We start from the raw sequence: 23,714 nt of genomic DNA on the forward strand, positions 1-23,714 counted from the left end.
TTGAATCTATTTCTCACTTCCACTGTACAATTTTAAGAGATCTGATTTAGGTCATACCTGAATGGTCTAGTAGTTTTCCCTCGTTCTTCAATTTCAGTCTGAATTTGGGAACAAGGAGTTCCCAGTCTTGTTTTTGCTGACTATATAGAACTTCTCTATCTTTGGCTGCAGAGAATATAATCAATCTGATTTTAGTACTGACCATCTGGTGATGTCCATGCGTAGAGTGTTCTCATGTTGTTGGAAGAGGGTGTTTGCTATGACCAATGCATTCTCTTGGCAAAACGTTCATTAGCCTTTGCCCTGCTTCATTCTGTACTCCAACGCCAAATTTGCCTGTTACTCCAGGTATTTCCTGACTCTTTACTTTTGCATTCCAGTCCCCTAGAATGAAAACGACATGTTTTTGGGTGTTAGTTCTAGAAGGTCTTATAGGTCTTCATAGAACTGTTCAATTTCAGCTTCTTCAGCATTACTGGGTAGGGAAGACTTGGATTACTGTGACACTGAATGGTTTGCCTTGGAAATGAACAGAGAGCATTCTGTCATTTTTGAGATTGCATCCAAATACTGCATTTCAGACTCTTCTGTTGAGTATGATGGCTATTTACTATGCTTACAACCAGATAATTAATAAAAAGAAAGAAAATAAATCTGGTTATAAAGAGCACAGCAACAACTAGTGATCATACTTTTGCAAAGAACATATGATAATACCAATATTCTAACTTCAGAAATCAATTTACCGTGAAGAATAATTTGGCAATGCCTATCAAAGTTATAATGCACAGATTTTTTTTGGCAGACAAATTTTCCTTCTAAAATTTAAAATACTGATTTACTTACACAGGTGTGATATACATATACAATACTCTGCTGAATTATTTATAAAAGCAAAAGAAGCTACATGTCAACCAAAAAGGGAATGTACAGTATATTCAAGACAATGAATACTATGCAACCAATAAAAAGAGCAGATATGGCTGTAAATGTAGGAAGAAACTTGCTACAAACCTCAGGGGAGGTTTGTTGCCTCAGGGGAGGGGACCTAGTAGACAGGAAGGTAGGAAATGAGGCCTGCTTTCACAGTAAACCCTTCTGCGGCTTTAAGTTTTAAATCATGTACATATATTACCCTTTTATTAAAAATGAGTAAGTTGAGCCTTTCTGGTGGTTCAGTGATTAAGAATCCACCTGCCAACTCAGGGGCACACGGGTTCACTCCCTGCTCCAGGAAGATTCCACAGCACAAGGCAGCTAAGCCGATGTGCTGCAACTACGCCCATGAGCCTAGAGCCCGTGCTCTGCAATGAGAAGCCCACACGATGAGAAATCTTCACACTTCAACTTGCGAGTAGCCCCTCGAAGACCCAGCACAGCCAAAAATAAAATAAATAAATGAGTTAAAATTTTATTAAAGAATTTAGACAATTCTCTCTGATCCTCTGATGCATAAACAGTTTTACTTTCCTCATCTGCTGTTTTTGTTCAGTTGCTAAGTCATGTCCCACTCTGCAACTGCATGAAGTGTAGCACACCAGGCTTCCCTTGTCCTTCACTATCTCCCAGAATTTGCTCAAATTCATGTCCGTTTAATCAAAGATGTTATCTAACCATCTAATCCTCTGCCACCCCCTGCGCCTCCTGCCTTCAATCTTTTCCAGCATCAGGGTCTTTTCCAATGAGTCTGCTGTTCGAATCAGGTGGCCAAAGTATTGGAGCTTCAGTTTCAGCATCAGTCCTTCCAATGAATAATCAGGGTTGATTTCTTTTAGGATTGACTGGTTTGATCTCCTTACTGTTCAAGGGATTCTCAAGAGTCTTCTCCAGCACCACAGTTCAAAAGCATCAATTCTTCAGTGCTCAGCCTTCCTTATGGCCCAACTCTTATATCCATAAAAGATTACTGTAAAAACCAAAGCTTTGACTAAACAAACCTTTGTTGGCAAAGTGATGTCTCTGCTTTTTAATTCACTGTCTAGGTTTGTCATAGCTTTTCTTCCAAGGAGCAAGTGTTTTTTTAATTTCATGGCTGCAGTCAACATTTGCAGTGATTTTGGAGCCCAAGAAAATAAAATCTGACACTGCTTCCACTTTTTTCCCCATCTATTTGCCATGAAAGGATGGGAATGGATGCCATGACTTTAGTTTTTTGAATTTTAAGTCAGATTTTCCACTCTCCTCTTTCACCCTCATCAAGAGACTCTTTAGTTCCTCTTCATTTTCTGCCATTAGAGTGGTATCACCTGCATATCTGAGGTTATTGATATTTCTCCCAGCAATCTTGATTCCAGCTTGTGAGTCATCCATCCCAGCACTCCACATGGTGCACTCTGCCTATAAGTTAAATAAGCTTATTATATAAGCTATACAATATACAGCCTTGACATACTCCCTTGCCAATTTTGAACCATCTGTAGGCAATGTTAATTAGGACTGAGACTCTGGGCTAGTTGCTAGTGAAGTGAAAGTCACTCAGTTGTGTCCAACTCTTTGTGACCCCATGGACTATACAGCCCATGGAAATCTCCAGGCCAGAATACTGGAGTGGCTAGCCTTTCCCTTTTCCAGGAGGTCTTCCCAACACAGGGATCGAAGCCAGGTCTCCCGAGTCGCAGGCAGATTCTTTACCAGCTGAGCCACAAGAGAAGCCCAAGGGCTAGCTACTAGAGGCTACCAATAGTCAATACACAAGGGTCGAGGGCTCATTTCCTCTTTAGTAAGAATGGGTACAACTATGGCAACTCTGCATCAATCAAAACAAAGTATAACAGGTAAAGAAATAGGTGAAGAATTTATCTTACCCAAGGCAACCTTTATTACAGAAATAAAATTGGATGCAGTATAATTCATCAGCACTCTAAAACTGCTTTGCCAAAAGGGGGGGGAAAAACTATCTAGTTGAAATTTCTGATTAGGGTCTAGATCTCAAATGGCTACATGCACCAGAAATATTTTGTAAACCTAAGAAGTGCCAAAATCATTAAAATCCAAAAAGGAGTTAAAAAAAAAATAGAAGGGGAAGACAAAGTCATGGGCAATGTTTCAGATGTCAAAAGAACATTTAAGATACCATTTTTCTAACAGAATTTTTCTCTTTATCTCAAATTTCCAAGTAATATTGAACACAGCATTGTGTCAGTAATTAAAACTCAAGCAACTGAAAGAAACAATTCAAACTCTTTTTCAACCTTGTTTTTAAAATGTTGTTATTTCATAGGATTTTTGGTTTTGCCACTAGATAAAGAGAACAATTAATGTAACAGCCACTAATACTAATCTGGTTCCTCTGATTCAACTTTATTACAATCTTAGCCTCCAATTATAAAACCAGAAAAACAGGGGAAAAAAACGTTGAAAGGGAGTACATAACACAGTAACATTTAAGAAGATTATTTATTTTTTGTTAATAAAATATCATTTAGGGGGTCTCTTATTAACAACACTATGGAATTTATGACTTGACCATCTCTTCACACAACTGTATCACTATGTACAATTTAAATTTTATAGTCTTAACGACTTGTCTTAAAAAAAAAAAAAAAGAAGAATCAGGGCTTCCCTGGTGGCTTAGACACTAAAGCATCTGCCTGTAATGCGGGAGAGTTGGGTTTGATCCCTGGGTCGCAAAGATCCCCTGGAAAAGGAAATGGCAAGCCACTCTAGTACTCTTGCCTGGAAAACCCTATGGAAGGAGAAGCCTGGTAGGCTACAATCTATTGGGTCGCAGAGAGCTGGACACGACCAAGCGACTTCACTTTCACCGGTGGTTCATTGGTGAAGAGTCCACCTGTCAATGCAGGGGACACGGGATTGATCCCTGGTCTGGGAGGATCCCACATGCAGCAGAGCAACTAAGCCCATGTGCCACCACTAGTGAGCCTGTGCTCTAGAGACTGGGCACAGCAACTACTGAGCCCTTGAGCTGCAACCACTGAAGCCCAAGCACCCCAGAGCCTATGCTCCACAAGAGAAGCCACCACAATGAAAAGTCCGTGCACTGCAACAGAAGAGAAGCCTGCACACTACAACTAGAGAGCAGTTCCCGCTTACTGCAACCAGAGAAAAACCCAGGCAGCAACAAAGACCCTGCACAACCAATAAATACATGTATTTTTAAATCACATAATGTAGCCCAAAGGTTTGTTGTCATAACCAATTATTCTTCTACAACTCTAAAATACATTATCTCAGTAAGTGAAAGATGCTAGCTGGCATATCAAAAAATTCAGTATATTCCTTTGCCATATTCAAACATTCAGGCTAATGCCAAAAAAGAAAAAAAAAAATCACAAAACAGAGTTATACTTAGGAAGGGAGGAGGGAAAAGTGCCTTAGAATTGATATGTGGAGTTTACATATCTTGACATTTACAAAGAAAGTGGAAAAGAATGTTATCAACTGACAATTTTCATTTTTGTTCTGTATTACTTTGTATTTACTAGTAAACTATTTACTATGGCTAAAGAGTGTCCAAGGCACTTAATAAACAACTCAACAGTACTACTTATCATAATATTAGTTATAATCATATGAAAGTTACAAGTTAACAACTATACAAATAAACATTTAAATTCATTATCAATGGTTTTCAATCCTGAGTTGAGTAACATCTAGGGTAGAACTGAAAGTTTTTTATGCTATTTTTAAGATTTAAAGAGCCTGACATACTGTCAGAAATATAACTTTTTACACTAATTATATATGTATATGTGTACATATATCCTTTTCTTTAAATTCTAATGGCTCTACTGATGCTCCATGAAATAATGATAGGAATAAAGATGACTGTTTAGATTCCAAACTAAGAATGAAATTTAACAGAAGAAAGAGCAAAGTTTATGTCTGCTCCCACTTCATTTTTCCCTTTTACATTCTCTTATTTCAGTTACCTCAGCAGTTACAACACTGCAAGACTTTAGTCTTGTTCTCACATACACAGAGTCAATATAATATAAAAACAAACAATTATAAGCCTAATTTTCACCTTGGGATGCACCTTCATTTTTTAGTTAGTACAAAAGAAACATTAAGAAGAAAAATGAAAGAAGGGCCCAAGATGTGGAATAACTGTAAAAACACTACCCCAAACATACCCAAAGAGCACTCAAGGATATTTAATGACTGGGTAAACAAGACGACCTAAAAAGCATCGAGCACCTGCGCAGGAGGTAAAAGGACATGCCACATTTGAGCTTCAAGCAGACCTAGTACGTAGTAAGTACCCTAGGTACAGACCTTCACGTTGTGAGCTTTCAAAGATGCAAATGTGTGTTCACACGTCCAATCATGTAAGTTAGTTCGTGTGTCTGGCACACATGGTCAGGTGTGTGCATCCACTACAAGCGGTTGTGCTTCTGTGTACTTTCCTGTATAATACTGTTCAGAGTGCAGTAGCACCTCCTTGCCTGTTCCCTCAATGCTGGCCCCTGAATGCCAGCTGTTGTACTGTACTTTTCAAGGTACTATACTGTAAAATTTAAAATGTTTTCTTTATTTTCTATGTTTATTTTTCATGTATTATTTGTGTGAAAAAGTGTTATAAACCTATTACTGTACAGTAAGTCCCCTCCATACGAATGACTTCCATTCTGAGAGTGTGTTCGTAACTCCAATTTGTTCCTTAGTCCTACGGCTCCATCATTTATTACCTGCCTGATCTAGGGAATCTTACTTAACTTTCTGAAGCCTCACCGCTTTCCTCTGTAAAACAGAAATAAGGAATTCCCTGGCGGTACAATGGTTAAGAATCCGCCTGTTAATGCTGGGGACACGGGTTCAATCCCTGGTCCAGGAAAATCCCACTTACTGCAGAACAACTAAGCCCGTACGCCACAACTATTGAGTCTGTGTGTCACAACTACTGAAGCCTTTGTGCCCTAGCGCCTGTGCTCCACAACAAGAGAAGCCACTACAATGAGAAGCCTGTGCACCACAATGAATAGTAGCCCCTGCTCATCACAACTAGAGAAAGACCACACAAAGCAATTAAGACCCAGCACAGCCAAAAATAAATAAAAATTATTTTAAAATAACAGAAATCAGAATAATTCAGTACAAACTCATTTAACAGACCTCTACTTTATCAACTTAGAGAAATAAAGAACTTAAATTCCTCCATAAATCACTTCCTGATGTTCATCACAGGCCGACTACTTGCACCTGGTAGTCCTCTGAGTCAACTGCTTTCTCACTGTGTCCTCAACCTTCCATTCTCACCAAATGAGCTGGATGCTTAACAAGAGCCAGCTGTTTGTTCCCAAATTCACGTAAGCCAACTGTACTTGTTATTGTAATTATGTAATTTAAGATTATGTAAACTGATGGATTATGAGCGTGAAAGGGGTTGTTTCTCTGAAAATTATGTTGAAAAGTTCAAAAAGATTCAAAGGCCAATTATTTTCTGAAGTTATTATGGATATAGATGTATGTAAAAACAGCTTTAAAAGAATAGTGGAAAAAGCATAAAACTGTAGAGGATTTTATGTAAAACATTAAAACTGCCTTTAAATTCTGTTTTATTAGAAAGGGATACTTCATAGATAAATGCCTCATGGGTATGGATTATTCTAAAAAAACAATCCAGAACTCGAATGAAAGATCCATCCATAAAGAAAAACCCTGACCCTATGCAGAAAAAAGTGGTGAAAGAATGTCTATTCGAGTTAAAAATTAAAAATATATATCATTTTTTATGATCCCCTGCTAACCAACTTGTCCAATCTACTACTCAACAACTCTTATGAGATCTTCACATGTAGCTACCTCAAAAATTTGTAGGAATACTGCTTTAAAATGAAGCAAAGTGTTGCCATTAATGACATTCTACTTAAAACTTCTGTTTTAAGGGTTTTCTTAGTATTTTGATAGTCTGTAGTACTACTCAAAGAATATAGCAATGCTTTCTTTCAAAAGAGAAAAGTAAAAGGTACATAATTTCCTCATTATTCTGCTCTTTTTGTATTTGGGTATATTTTACATACTCCACACATGATTAACCACGTAACTTCTGTGGTGGCCACTGAAAAAGTGAAGATGTCCAGTAGTCCTGAGACTGCTCGCTCCCAGGGTTACACTGTAAGGATAATATTATGGTAATCCAAGGAATGTATTAATGTATCGGTGTGACCCAGCACCTAAGGCTGACAAGCAAGCAGGTAAAGTGAATGAGGTGCTGGTGTGGTGCCAGTGGGGGGAGCAGTGCTCTGTGAAGAGTTAACAGACAGAGGGAAAGGTCAAAGATCCAGACTGAGGAGACTAGCCAGATCACGGTAGGGGCCAGAGGAAGCAAAGCAGAAACTGGTAATCATTCTGTAGGTAACAAACCTATAAACCAAAGAGGTTACAGGCAAAGTAAAGAGAAGGAGCTGGTGACTCAATCTCCTGCACAGAACTGCTGAACACTGGCACAGATACTAAAAAGTTTTTCCAAATTACTTAAAACCGAAATCACATTTTTAAAAGTTCAAGGCATTTTGGTGTTACAATCAATTGTACTCTTCATAGAAAAACTGTTACAGAAAGAAATGCACTCTAAAATTAGAACCAAGAAGTTCCTTTTTCACCTTAAGTTAGGGGGTAAAAGTTAACCCTAGTATCCAATCTAACAAAGATACAGTGAAACAGTACTAGTAATACCACCCTTTTGAAAAGCTGCGCTGCTAAGTCACTTCAGTCGTGTCCGACTCTGTGTGACCCCATAGACGGAAGCCCACCAGGCTCCCCCATCCCTGGGATTCTCCAGGCAAGAACACTGGAGTGGGTTGCCATTTCCTTCTCCAATGCAGGAAAGTGAAAAGTAAAAGTGAAGTCGCTCAGTCGTGTCTGACTCTTAGCGACCCCATGAACTGCAGGCCACCAGGCTCCTCCATCTTTTGAAAAGCAATTTGACCAAATTCTCAGGATTAATAAACCCTCATATCCTGTGGCTCCATATCACATATTTGGGAATCTGCTCTAAGAAAATAACTAAAAACATGAAGAAAAATACATGCTTTTAAGTGTTTTCTGCAATATTCCTTATAACAGCAAAAATTATATATGATGATTGCACAGAAATAATGTTAAGTTTAAAAAAATCATACAAGGGAATTCTCTGGCAATCCAGTGGTTAAGACTTCACGTTTCCACTGCACAGGGCATGGGTTCGTTCCTGGGAACTAATATACCACATGCTACACAGCGCAGCCAAAAAATGTTTAAAAAGCAAACAAAATTGAGCATACACTATACATGTGATATAAAACATTATATAAAATGGGGTATTAAAAAAAGCAGAATGATGACTGTATTAGGGTGGTAGATTCAAAATCTGTTTTTCCTACCATCTAATCACCTTTTAGAAAAGTTTATTTTACATTGAGAATTAAAACAAATTATATTTTTAAAGCATGCATCTCAAAAGGTTACACACTATACTTTCACTCATACAACATTCTCAAAATGACAAAGCAAGGGATGAGGGGATGGGCTATGAACACAATGAGGTAGCACTAGGGAGTTCTGTGGTGATGGAACAGTTCTGTATTGTGACTGCAGCAGTGGTTAAATATATAGATGGGCTAGAACTGTACAGAACGACACACACACAAAGAAACACAGATAATATCAGTACATGGCCTGTATTCTAGTTAACAGTACTTATGCTTAGTCGCTCAGTCACATTTGACTCTTTGCAACCCACTGGACTGTTTGTAGCCCACCAGGCTCCTCTGTCCGTGGGATTCTCCAGCTAAGAATACTGGAGTGGTTGCCATTTCCTTCTTCAGGGGATATTCCCAGCCCAAGGATCAAACCCATGTCTTCTGTGTCCCTTGCATTACAGGTGGATTCTTTACCTCCTGAGCCATCAGGGAAATTCTGTTATCAGTAATGTTAACATATGGTTAACATTACATATGGGAAACTCTAGTTAACAGTAATGTCTCAATATCAATTTCTTCATATTCCTATTGTATGACAATTATCTAAGATGTCAATATTGGGGAAACTGAGTGAAAAGTACTATTCAGGGCCCTACTATTTCTGCAACTTTCTGTAAGGCTCTACCTCAAAATAAGAGTTTTAAAAAAAATACATGCATTTGCTTGTGTAACAAAGTTTTTTGAGTGAGGGGGAGACAAGGGAATATCAAAGAACTATGTAATACATATAACTTCCAAGACACTACTTCTAGTAACTATTCATAAAACCCCATAGGAGGCAAATAGCAGTCTTTATAGCATCTGTAATTTACTTAGGTTAGGCTTTAATAAAAGACTTCAATTGAAATTAAAGTTATCAGTTTTCAGAACACACTTACTGAGTAGTTTTCAGTCTCAAATTCTATACTTACACAATCCATTAAGGGTCTCAAGAATTTTTTCTCTGGCCAGGAAAATTTCAGCCGACATAAATAAGATTTTCTTAGAAATATTTGATTTAAATATATAAATGACTAACACAAACAAAGGGATATAATAGTTCATCACCTCTGAATTGTGCTCCATGACAACAACTACATCTATCTAGATTCACCATTTTAACTTCAATATCCAGCATGGTTCTTGATACCTAGTAGGGTCCCAATAATTGAAGCCAAGGGGGAACTTGTGTCCTATGCCCAAGTCCCTCCGGCTTCAACCAAGAATGGAAGGTGGAAAGTCAGAGGTAAAACAGGAGAAAAGGTGAATCTCCTTAGGGCCCAGCATCCACCAATTAACCAGGTCAAGAGATTACATTCTAGTAATATACTACATTCCTCCAATCACCCCAATCTTAAAGATTTGCTTAACAAAAAAAAGAATTGAACTGATACCAGAAAATCTGCCTCACTTATCTTTATCACCTAATGCCTTCGAGAAAGCCAAATGTGGGGGAATTTCCTAGCAGTCCAAATGGTTAGGACTCCACATTCTCATTGCCGAGGCCAGTGTTCAATCCCTAGTCAGGGAACTAAGATCCCACAAGCCATGCGGCACAGCCAAGAAAAAGAAAGCTCCAAATTTTCTTCATTAAAGGCAAATCCATTTACTTTTTAATCTAAAAAAAAAAATCTTACCTAGAGTTATGCAAAGCTTCAGAAAAACCTTCCAGACAAACTTTAAGCAACTACATATATATTATTATGTACTTACAGGAGAAAGGGGTGTCAGGGGATAGATGGTTAAACAGCATCACTGACTCAATGGACATGAATTTGAGCAAACTCTGGGAAACAGTGGAAGACAGAGGACCCTGATGTGCTGCAGTCCATGGGGTCACGAAGAGTCAGAGACAGCTTAGTGACTGAGCAACAACATACATACACATTATCCATATGCCTACATTTATATATGTAAGTATAAAATGTGGACAAATATAATTACATTAGAACTCTTAACATGTAAGACCCTCATGTCAGATAGCAACTCCTGTCTGTGTGTTATTTATTCACTCAACCGTCCCAGGCACTGACAACACAGGAGACAAGACACAGACCATGCCCTAAGTTAACAGTCAATCTTCCAACTTAGAGGGCAACTGTGGCTAGTTTAAAAAACAGTCTTAAGAAAACTTTAAGGGTTGGAATTCCAATGCTGCCTCTTATTAGCTATGTTTTTGAGTCTTAGTTTCCAGAACTATAAAATATGTACTACTGCCATAAAGATTAAAATAAGGTCATAAAATACAGGCGTACCTAAGAGATACTGCAAGTTCAGTTCCAGACCACAACAATAAAGTGAGTATCACAATAAAACGAGTCACACAAATTTTTCCCATTGCCCAGTGCATATAAAAGTTATGTTTATGTGATCCTGTAGTCTATTAAGTGTACAACAGCATATCTAAAAGAAATGTGCATACCTTAACTTAAAAATACTTTAAATCAACTATATTTCAATAAAAAGTTGTCTTAAAAACTTCATTGCTAAAAAATGCTAACTATCAACTGAGCCTTCAGCAAGTCATTGCAGTTAACATCAGAGATCACTGATTACACATCACCATAACAAATATAATAATAAGAATGAAAAAGTTTGAAATATTGTGAGAATTACCAAAATGTAACAAAAAAGACATGAAGCTAGCAAATGCTATGGGAAGAATAGTACCAACAGACTTCCTCAACACAGGGTTGCCACAAACCTTTGATTTGTAAAAAATGTAATAGAGCGAAGTACAATAAAAGCAAATTTTTTAAAAGAGCACTAAAACAAGGTATGTATAAAAATGCCTGGCAAACTAGAAATCTTTCATACAAATGAAATATATATTATTACTGTACTTATTTTTTTTTATTTTGATGAGGACCGTTTTTTAAATCTTTATTGAATTTGTTACAATATTGCTTCTGTTTTATGTTTTGGTGTTTTGGCCTCAAGGCATGTGAGACCTAGCTTCCTAACCAGGGATGGAACCCACACCCCCTGCATTGCACAGGGTTGCCAGGGAAGTCCCACCGTACTTATCTTTTCATGAAGAACAAAACACTAGGACCTCCCTGCAGATCGCTTATTAAATATAAGGAGAAAACCAGTAACTATACAGTGAATAAACCACTCAACACTCTGACCAAAAGTAAAATCACTAATGAGGGGCAAACAGACATAATGTATATCCAGATGTAATATTGTGAGAGGGACACATACCTTTTGTAGTAGTCTGACTGATGATAAATAAATAACCTGAAACTATGAGACAAATCGAAGTTGAACATTTTTCTATAAAACAATTTATCTGTATTCTTTAATTACATAAAAGACAAAGACAAGCTCATTTTCAGTTCAGTTCAGTTCAGTTCAGTTCAGTCGCTCAGTCGTGTCCGATTCTTTGCGACCCCATGAATCGCAGCACGCCAGGCCTCCCTGTCCATCACCAACTCCCGGAGTTCACTCAAACTCACGTCCATTGAGTCAGTGATGCCATCCAGCCATCTCATCCTCTGTCGGCCCCTTCTCCTCCTGCCCCCAATCCCTCCCAGCATCAGGGTCTTTTCCAATGAGTCAATCTTCACATGAGATAGACAAAGTATTGGAGTTTCAGCTTTAGCATCATTCCTTCCAAAGAAATCCCAGGGCTGATCTCCTTCAGAATGGACTGGTTGGATCTCCTTGCAGTCCAAGGGACTCTCAGGAGTCTTCTCCAACACCACAGTTCAAAAGCATCAATTCTTCCAGCACTCAGCTTTCTTTATACTCCAATTCACATCCATACATGACCACAGGAAAAACCATAGACTTGACTAGATGGACCTTTGTTGGCAAAGTAATATCTCTGCTTTTCAATATGCTATCTAGGTTGGTCATAATTTTTCTTCGAAGGAGTAAGCGTCTTTTAATTTCATGGCTGTCACCACCATCTGCAGTGATTCTGGAGCCCCCAAAAATAAAGTCTGACACTGTTTCCACTGTTTCCCCATCTATTTGCCATGAAGTGCTGGGACCAGATGCCATGATCTTCGTTTTCTGAATGTTGAGCTTTAAGCCAACTTTTTCACTCTCCTCTTTCACTTTCATCAAGAGGCGTTTTAGTTCCTCTTCACTTTCTGCCATAAGGGTGGTGTCATCGGCATATCTGAGGTAACTGATATTTCTCCCGGCAATCTCGATTCCAGCTTGTTCTTCCTCCAGCCCAGCGTTTCTCTTGCTGTACTCTGCATATAAGTTAAATAAGCAGGGTGACAATATACAGCCTTGACGTACTCCTTTTCCTACTTGGAACCAGTCTGTTGTTCCATGTCCAGTTCTAACTGTTTCTTCCTGACCTGCATATAGGTTTCTCAAGAGGCAGGTCAGGTGGTCTGGTATTCCCATCTCTTTCAGAATTTTCCACAGTTTATTGTGATCCACACAGGAGACTAAAAAGAAATGACAACTAAATACAAGATATGATCAAATCTACAGGACTGGAATTTAAAGCATATGGAGACTAAAGTATTTACCAATCTTAAATTCTTGGAATTTGATAATGGTACTGTGATTACCTAAGAGAATAACCTTATTCTTAGGAAATACACCCTGAGCTATTAAGAAGTAAAAAGGTATGCAACAAACTCTTCAGTGGTCACAAAAACAAATAATAATGTGTGTTTGTGCCATAAATCAAATATGGCAAAATGTTTAAAAATTGATAAACATGGGTAAAGGATATATAAGTCTACTATATCATTCTTGCAACTTTACTGTAAGTTAGAAATCATTTCAAATTAAAAAGTTTAAGAACACAGGATACTAATTTCCAGGTGCTTACTTATAAGCTCTAAGCTATATATTAATCCTACTTTTTAAAACTCACTGTGCAAAATTAATACAGAGAACGTTCTAAGGAACTTCACAGTCAGAACACAAAATGATTTAGGAAAGCACAGCACTACGAGCAAGAGCAAGCAAAACAACAGACTCACATCTGCAGACTTCAAATACTGTAATTATCACACTCAATAAAAAAAGCATATTAAATAGATTTTTAAGAAATAAAGTACCTTGAGAATATGACTAAAAAAGGAAAAACTATTTTTTTAAAAAGGATAATCTTTAAAAGGAACTGAATACAACTTCTAGAAGTGACCAAAAAATAGAGTAAATGAAATTTTCAAAAACTCAATAAACATGGTACAACACAGATGAAGACATTATGCTGAGTGAAATAAACTAGACAAAATGACAAACACTGTATGATCCACTTATATGACCATACAGAATAAATTCACAGAAGTAAAGTAGCTGTTGCCAGGGGCTCAGTGAAGAGGGAACAAGGGCTTACTGTTGAATGGGTACAAAATTTTATGATGACGAAAAAAGTCCTGGAGATGGACAGTGGTGATAGTCACACAATAAGGGGAATATACTCAATGTCATGACCCATATGCTTTAAAATGGCTAAAATGGTAAATTCTATTTATGTGTATTTTACCACAATTTTTTAAAAAGATATAATTGATAAAATAAAGTGAAAAAAACTCAATGAAACAGGTGAACAAAACTGAGGTGAGAATTAGCTAACTGGAAGAAAAGGCACTAATTATTGAGAACACAATACAAACAGACACAGAAATAGAAAATATAAAAGACCAATTAAAAGGCCCAATGGGTAGAGTAAAAAGATCTAACATACTTCAAAACACAAGTTTCAGACATGAAATAAAGAAGATAAAATTTGAGGAGAAAATAGCCAACAGTTCTCCAGAACTGACATCAATCTTTAGATTCCAAAGCCTACTGAATACCAAACATGATAAACAGAAGAAACCATCTTTCAGACATATCAAAACAAAAGTGCAGTACACCAAGGGTGAAAAAAAAAAAAGCCATGTCAAAACTAGCTCTCATGAAACAACAAAAACAGTCATCCCTCAGTTTTCCAAAGGGGCATGAATGGTTCCAAGACCTCAGAGGATACCCTCCAAAGTTCAAGTCCCTTCTACAAGACAGTGTAGTATTTGCATATGGCACCCCACTCCAGTACTCTTGCCTGGAAAATCCCATGGACGGAGGAGCCCGGTGGGCTGCAGTCCATGGGGTCTCTAAGAGTCGGACACGACTGAGCGACTTCACTTTCACTTTTCACTTTCCTGCATTGGAGAAGGAAATGGCAACCCACTCCAGTGTTCTTGCCTGGAGAATCCCAGGGACGGCGGAGCCTGGTGGGCTGCCGTCTATGGGGTCGCACAGAGTCGGACACGACTGAAGCGGCTTAGCAGCAGCAGCAGCAGCATGTATGTCCTCAGGCATACTCCAGATTACTCAAAATACCTAATACAACAGAAATGCTATATAAATAGTTGCCAACATGCAACAAATTCAAGTTCTGCTTTTTAAACTTCCCATAATTTTTCAAATATTTCAGTTCATGGGTGGTTAAATCCAACAAGGCAAAACCTACAGATATGTAGGGCCAACTGTATCTTTAAAGCAATGGCAAATCACATCAATTACTGACTTTTCAAAAACAATAAAAGCCAGAAGAGAATGGAGCAAGATCTATAATAAAAATAATAATAATTGCTAGCACTGAATGCACACACAAGAAAGTCACCTTCGGGAATAAGACTTTCAAACAAATAAGAAGTTTTTCACATAACAGACCCTCTAAAGGATGTTCAAGGAGAGAGAAAATGATCTCAGATCTCAACAGGAAGTTGAAGACGCAAATGAAAATGAGCAAAGACATTTGTATGTATGTATGTATGTATGTACGTATGTATGTATGTGTATGTGTGTATTACACAGGCAAATGAAAGCAACAGTGCTTAAAACAAAAAGAATATATAATTTGTTGGAAGTCAGGAAGAACTAAAATAAAGGGAAACTACAAACTTCCAAACATGAAGAAAGAGGAAAATGGATTTTTAAAAAATATATTAACCAAAATTAAAAAGAAAAGCAAGGGAATGATTAACACAAAATTCAGATCATGGTGACTTAGGAAGCATGTCAGAGAACACAAGTGGTGATAAGTACAGAGGGGCTTCAAAGAGGCAGTGTTCTACTGTTTAAGCCAATTATTTAAGCTGTACATTTATTATCCTATATGCTTCTGTAATAAAAGTAAATTTTAAAAATCAACAAGAAAAAAAAAAAAAAGGCTAGCAATCATTCCCTAAAAATCTAGAATATGCCCCAGAGCTTGGTATTCAAAACTGAAACAATAAAAAGATTCATTATCTTCTTTAAGAACTACTTGTGGAGTGCCTATAACTGAGCTGAGAGGTGGCATGAAGATTACTAACTTCTCTTCTTTCTCTTGTCTTCCTAACCCTAGAGAGCAGCACTGTCTAATATAGTAGCCACAAGTAGCTGTTCACATTCAAACTAATTAAAATTAAATAAAATTTAAAAATCAGTTTATCTGTAACACTAGACACACTTTAAGTGCTTAGTGGCCCATATGAGGGCCACTATATTAAATAGTACAGATAAAGAACACTTCCATCATTGCAGCAAGTTCTATTAGACAATGTTGCTATATTTTTTTATAACACTAGAAATACACTGATAACTGAGCAATGTTCAATTTTTCAGATGTTCTTACTTTTATAATTATTCAATTTCCTTTCAAAGTCATGTTATTTCTATGAAACTACAGCTCCTCAGCAGTAGTTTAAAATAGTTTGCTGTTTGTTGAGAAAAATACAGAAAGTGTGAAGACCTTTTCACCATCTCCCATGTTCCACCAAAACCATCAGAACACAAGATTTTTTTTTCAGGAGCCAAAATTAAATAGTTAAGCATAGTGCTACTAAATTGTAATACAAACCATGTCAAAATGAATACAAAAATCCACAGGATGAACATATGACCTTTCTTGGGGGCACCAATTTTAGCTGGCAGCACTTTAAAACACTGTTTACATACATATAAAACAGCAATGCAAAATTCCTAAGAATTTTTAAAACTAAATGCTACAGACATCGTGAAATGTGCACTCTGGGCACTCTGGGCTACAGCTCCAGACTTCTGAGCATACCATTCATTACTGCCATTAGAAGCACTTTAGAGGATAATTGCAAGCATTATTAAATGAATGAATATACGTGATTTTTTTTCATTTACCAGAATCAAAGATATATAACAAAACTATAAAACAATAGCATCCTTAATATCTAAAGCAGCAAACATCCAATTTTCTTTAAAATTAAAGTACAGAGGTCCTAAGCTATTTCAGCTTAACCTGAACATTTTGCTTTAGGCATTCTAACACAAATTAAGTATTTCTACAGCACTCCCAATTTTTTAAATTACCTAACCAAAAACACTCAACGGAAACAAATGCTAAGCCTTAATTTAACAAGCTAGGTTTGCAACTTAAGTTTTCGCCTCAACTCTAAGTGAACCAGGGGGTCAATAAGCTTCTCATCTAAACAACTGAATGCAATTTCAATAACCGCTTATGCTAATAATTGTTTTGTGTCCCCAGGAGGACTTCTGAGGCTCCACTTACATAACCAATTATGCAAAGCACTGAATTATTCTCTTTCTCTAGAAAGCATTTCGAATACTGATATGCATACAAGGTTTACTTGCTACATTAAATAAAGCTTTTCTAACTCTAGCTTCAACAATTCTACAGAAGAGGTGAAAAGGAAAGCCAGTTTCTGCTACTTCACTATGTCAAAGGCGAGTGACTTATTTATCTTCTTGGCTAATCAGCAGAGGAATGACTGACAGCAGCACCCCCAGGCAGCCCCCACAGTTCACCAGTTTCCTCCTGGGACTCTGGTTGAGAAACATAGCTTTAAACAAATAATTTGGAGCAAGTTGTTTGAACTCAACTGAAAACCATCTGAGTTGCTCCTTGAAATATGCTGTAGGTATTCATGTAAAACTTGACAAATTCAAATTCAATGAGGTGAGAATGACAATACAACCCCTATAGGGTAATCGAAGGGTAGAATGTAAGCCAAACCTTGAATATGCATAAATATGTTGAATGAGTACTCTTCCCTAATCTCCTGGTTCTGTTTAACCAAGATTTTAGATTTCACAGAGCCATAATCTTAAAAAAAAAAAAAAGGGTGGAGTGGGGTGGGGGTGGTTACTTTTATTCTGCCAAAGACATTTAAAAAGAAAATAACTACCAATTACTATCACCATTATTTCATTAAAAAAATTAATATGCTGATACCAAAAATGGTAAAAGATAATTTTAGAAAAACATATTATCTTCTAAATTCAATAAATGTAGCTTTCTGAGAAGTTCATTCATTCTCATTTCACTTCAGACAAGTGACAACTCTGTCGTGGACTGACACCACTCCATGGTCCAGCACTTGGGAACCACAGGTCTAAGCAGTTAACCTCCACTTGGAAAAAGAAAGCAATGGTAGGACATGCCCAAACCAAATATTAACCTATTCAATAATGAGGAAATCGAGGCTTTCTTCATTGGAGGGGTTTAGAGGCTCTCCCAAGATCACAGACCAAGAATTCTGACATTAGTTCAGTTCAGTTCCGACTCTTTGCGACCCCATGGACTGCAGCATGCCAGGCCTCCCTGTCCATCACCAACTCCCGGAGTTTATGCAAACTCATGACATAGGTCTGTCTTATTCCAGAGTCCGAGTTCCTAATCACTATGCTAAATTTCCTCTAATATTCTTCCAGTGGTTTAAAAAAAAAAATCCCATCCTAATCCAGTCACCTTTGTGACCAGCGACAACCGAGGAATTTCCCAGACAGCTGGCAGGAGTGAGAGGTGTACTCCCTGGCCATCGCTCAGGCTGAAGCTAAATGGAACTCCTGACCTTTGGCTTATTAATACCAGGCTCACTGCAACTAAGCTAACCAGCCCAGACAAAGCACACACAAACCCCACTGCCTCCAACAACACTGACACAGGACTCAGGATGTTCCCAAGTGCCTGTGACAAGAGTGAAAAACATATTCCTAAAAAACAAAAGGAATATACTAATTCTCAAGAAGGAAATAAACACTTCCATAATAATTTAATCTAAAAATAATCAACTTGCCCTCAAAAAGTTACAACTCTAAGCTTCATTCTGCAAATAACTACCATTTTTTTATACACCGATATACAGGTTCCCTTAAATATGTAAACAGGAAACCACATGAAATTTTATATATCTATATAGTTCTTAAATACTTTCAAAATTAAAATGTATAGTTTTTAATGTATGTATCATTATATGGTAAGTGTCTTATCATTCTCTCTAAAATAATCCAAACATTAGAGACAAAACTGCTCATGTTAATCAAAAGTACTTATAAAAGGGAGTTGGAAGAAAAATATGCAATTAAATACCATTTTCTATGAAAGGCACTGCTAGCAGCCAGTAGTAATCTGAGGGACAAAAATTGTCTTTGAATAATCAGAAATTAATGATACTGAAACCAAAATTGAAAGTCATACATATAAAGAGAATACAATGACAGAGAATTTTCCAAATCCTCACATATCACTTGCCAACAAATGTCCAAAAGAAACGACCAAACAGCTCTAAAGTAACCAAAGACTGACACTGAACCAAATGAGTCTGCAACAGTCCCTCCTCCCTGAGATAGAGTAATGATAGCACAGTATTCTTAGGCGTACAGCAAGAAAGTTGTTTCCCAATCCGATTTTCAATGATCAGATTCTTTCTACGCCATTTGAGTCTACAATGTGAGGGAGCAGTACACAGACTACCAAAATTTTTACTCACTGAATAAAACTATCTATTTATCTATCTAGTGTTTTTTCCTTCTGTTTTAAACAGATGCCATCTAAAATAAAAGGCTCTTTTTTTTTTTTTTTGGTCTAGACTCTCCCTTGACTCTTTCATCTTCTTAAACAGATTCAACGAATACATCTATTTATATTATTCTCTACACCAATGTTTAATATATGCCTGGCACTGACCTCTCTCATGAACTCCAAACCCATATTTTCAAAGAATTCTGACTATTTTCAGTGTTTGTTAAGTATATAAAAAACTCACTATACTAAAAACTGATCTCACTATGCACCTCCTTGCCCATATTTTTAGTAATACCACCAGTGCCGTCACCTACAATCAAAATGAGTGTAATCTTCAGCCTCCAATTCCTCCAAATCTTTCTCAACAATCCCTACTCCCGCCCACCTACCTAAATCATGATACCCTCACTGCCTTTTCCTATTATTTATATTCTCTTGAAAATTGGCTTTATACAACAAATCATTCTACATGCTACACTATTAAACCTTGGCAGTTTCTCATTACCTCCCAAATACTCTGAAATACAGCATTTAAACATGTTCTACAATCCAGCCCCAATTTATATTTCAAACCTCATCTCTTATTCCCCAAAATGAACCCTATATCCTAGGTAAGCTGGTCTACATACTTTCCTCTGAGTACATAATGAACTTTCCCACCTCCATACTTGTGCTCACATCATTCCCTTTATTTAAAAAACCTTCTTCATCCACCTACTTCCAGCCCCTAAATTTTTGTCTTAGAAAAGTCTTACCCTCTGTAATGTTGAACTCAGGCTGCTGGTTTATTGGGATTAGCATGTTGTAGCAAAAACACACAGGTTTTGGCCCGAGACAGACTTGTATTCAAACTAGGGCTCAGTTACCTGCTACTACAGAGTCCAGATAAGTCACTTAAGTATCAGTGACCTCATTATTAAGAAATATGCTCAGATATTGTTGTGAAGCTTAGAAAAGGTATGTAAAGCAACTAGCACAGAGCCTGGTATGCATGAAATGCTCAATAAATAATAGCTTCAGAGCTAACTTTAAAAGCATTACTATACCGCTACCACCTTCCATTTTACTCTAGATAAAAATGAAACCATTTTCCTTTCGTACAACTCCAAACTTAGATCAAACCACTCACATAGGAAGTATTTATTTTTATATGCTGTAAATTATTATACAAATATATGACATCTCCTAGATTTCAAATTCCTTAAGATTCAAGACTTAATCTTTGCATCCTCTAATGCCTAGCAGTGGTTTTCATGAAGCACAAAGCACTCACCTCCAATTAGAAAAAAAAATCTAATATGCCTAAATATTTAATACGCTCTTCATGACTTTTGACACACCTTAGAAAATTACTGCCAAAACATGAAGCTTAGTTGTTATGTCTGTATCTTTTCTTGCTCCTACATGGTTGCCTAACAAAGTTTGATGCCTAACACGGCAATATCTGTTGAACTGACTTGAATAATATAATTTCCAATGAAAATGTTCAGTATCTGCTGAATTAACGTGAGCATAATTAAATTTACTTTGGGCAGCTGATTTTTCCTTTTTCTATTCTTACAATTCTTGAAATCTTTGCCTTCAAAACACACTATCACACCTTCAGTACCAATTCATAACTGTATCTAACCTGACTCCTTTTCCAGATCCTCTCAATTTCAATATCCCAAGCACTTCAAATAGCTGAGAATCCACAGTTTCTATCTAAATCTAAAAGTTGGGCAACTAGTCTTTACTCCACAATCTTTTGCAGGGACTTTAAAAATCATCCACCCTTTACCTGTAGAAGATCAACAATGGTGAAATCAATTTTCTTGTGCATAAGACAGCTCCCTGAATAGGCACTTCAGTCTATTTTCCCTAATTCATGAGATTACTCCCTTCCGGTGGTGGAAGGAGAATGAGATAAGTACTCCCAAAAAAACTAGAGCATAAGTCCTAATACAAGCACAAGATGAGAAGTACAGGAAAGTGTCACTGGTTTCACAAAGGTGGTGAGCATATGCTCTACATTGCAAAAGTAATGGTTATCTGCTGGCAGTCAAAATCAACAGTAACTGTATTCCTTTATGATCATAATTTTAAAATCACTAGTAAATGTGGGAAATCGTATTTCCTACAAACCTTTCGGGTGCTATTTATTACCTAAAACCTGTTCGCTAAAAACAACGACCTACATCACTTTGTCCTCTACGAAAGACTCAATTTATCTGAAGTAAACATCTAATATTATAAAACAGCAGCAAAAAACAACAACAAAAACACCTCTGGCCACCTGTGTGAACCTCTGCATTGCAGCAACAGCTGTAACAGTCTAAGGAATCTCCTTGGAGTTCCAGGGCACAATTTTTCTTTAAAAGTTAAGAAAAATGACAATTCCAAACATGAAGGTAAACAAACTTTAAGAAAGGGAGGGTATAATAATTCTCCAACCCTACGCAGTCAATTCTTACAACAACCGCAGACTGAACTCACCAAACCACTTTAACTTCAGATAGCCACAGAAATTAGGAGTGCAGATTAGAGAGTAGCATCATTCCTAACGTCGGCGGAGAAAATAAGGGAACTTACCTGAACTCCTGATTTTCCTCAAGCAAGTTTGTTGTTTTAAGAAGTGACTTCAACAAGAGCTTGAGTAAGCTTTCCAGTGAGTAAAGATCATGGGAGGCATGCTGGTGCCACACTGCCCTACGCCTCCAACACCGGTCCCAAGCGCAGTCCAAACCGATCCTGAGCAACCCCTACACCAGTCTAGACGGAAAGCCTTGCAGAAGATCTCAAGTGTCTACACACGCATCGCCCCGCCCTGGGACCGAAGAGACGACACTCCTGGGACCCCAGCTAATTACTGAGCCGGACGACAGACCTAGAGATCGCCAAAGTCAACTACAGCCCACGATTGAGTCTGACGTCCAGATTCCCAGCCCCGGGTCGGACACAGAAAAACCAAATCCCAGAGACAGCGCGAGGATATAGGGGAGCAGAAATGAGGGGGCTGGATGGACAGAGGCCCAGCCCATTCTTAACTCTCCCAACAGCAACAACAGCTCCGGGAACCCACTCCCTGGCTCCGCCCCGCCCACCCCACGGCCCCCACCGCCCGCTCCTTCCAGTCCCCCGGGCTCGGCGAAAACCGCGGCGGTCGACAACCCCCTTTCTCGAACCCCGACAGCCCAGCCCGCAGCCTGGAGCCCAGAGCGGGTAGCGGGGGCCCGAGAGCGCCAGCCCCGACGCGGCCCGCGGCCGTCACCAGTTCACTCCCCCGGCCACTCACCGTCGGCCCGGGAGGTGAGAGGGGCCAAGGCGCGGGTCGACCGGCGCTAAACCCTGGGCTCCCACACGGGTAGGAGCCCCTCCTCAGAGCCGACCAAGCCTCAGCGGCTGTGCCTACAAGGCCTCTCTACGGCCCGAACCCTAGAAAAGCACTTCCGGGGGAGCGGGGGAGGGAAGGGTTTTGGCACCGGAACTGCTCGCGGGCTGGAGCTGCCAGGGCCTCCCAAGCGGGACGGGGCGGGGCCTCTGCCGCCGGCTCCCGCAAAGCCGCCCCCGGGCTCGTTGCTAACCCTTTCTGCCCCGCGGCTCCGCCTTTCCCCAAACTCCGGGTGAATCGTTTACAGCTCTTCGACGTGTTCTACTCAGGCCACCTGATTTTACAGAGAAGAAAACTGAGGCTCAGAAGATTTAGGTGCAAAGGTCCAGCGCCTTCACCCGCCTTCCGACCCTCTCCAGTATTCTTACCACCCCACTTTGCCTCCTTTAAAAATACTACTAAACATTTATTTGCGTGGTAGACACTGTATTAAGCTTTTCGGCGCTTAGCTTAGTTAATCGTCCTCAAATCCCTTGAGGTTGGTGCTATCCTTTACTTCTGGCAGAGGAGGAAACCGGTCTAAATAGACCAAACCCGATACCGCAAACATTAGTTCTTGATTTTATTTTAACTCACGTTGTGTGTATAAATTTCACCCATCCCTAACACGAGTTTTAAGTTCTTTGAGGACAGGAATCAAATTATATTCCTTTATTGCATCACTTGAGGCCAAGAACTGGGAAACTGGAAGCTTACTGCCTGGGTCCTGTTATTTTATACTTCCATTTTTTCACCCTGGGCAAGTTATTTTACCTCTCTAGGACCGTTTTCCTCCTTTGTGATATGTTTAATATAGTTGCTGTGTATGTGTGTTTGCATGTGCACACACGCACACATATATAATCATCTCTGGATTGTTAGAGGAACTCAAAATGAAAATGCTGTGTGCTAAGTTGCTTCAGTTGTGTCCGACTCTCTGCAACGCTATGGACGGTAGCCCAGCAGGCTCCTCTGTCCATGGCATTCTTCAGGCAAGAATACTGGAGTGGGTTGTCATGCCCTCTTCTAGAGAATATTGCCGACCGAGGGATGGAACCGGCGTCTCCTGCATTGGCAGCCAGATTCTTTACCACTAGCACCACCTGGTCTGGGTAAAAATCAACCATTCTCATACCTTGTCACTAATAGGAACAGTTTTTCCTCCAGTGGAATCACTCTAGAAGGAGGTAATTTGGAAAACTACAGATTA

The 23,714-nt window shown here is 38.6% G+C and overlaps 1 pseudogene; it reads left to right on the top strand.

Moving 5' to 3' along the window:
• LOC138078643 (E3 ubiquitin-protein ligase MARCHF6 pseudogene) overlaps window positions 1-22,479 on the top strand; it is a 37,613-nt pseudogene extending 15,134 nt beyond the window's left edge.
• Window positions 22,480-23,714: the final 1,235 nt, after the last annotated feature.

The sequence above is a fragment of the Capricornis sumatraensis genome, chromosome 4, assembly GCF_032405125.1.
Source record: "Capricornis sumatraensis isolate serow.1 chromosome 4, serow.2, whole genome shotgun sequence".
In the NCBI taxonomy this organism is placed as follows: Eukaryota; Metazoa; Chordata; class Mammalia; order Artiodactyla; family Bovidae; genus Capricornis; species Capricornis sumatraensis.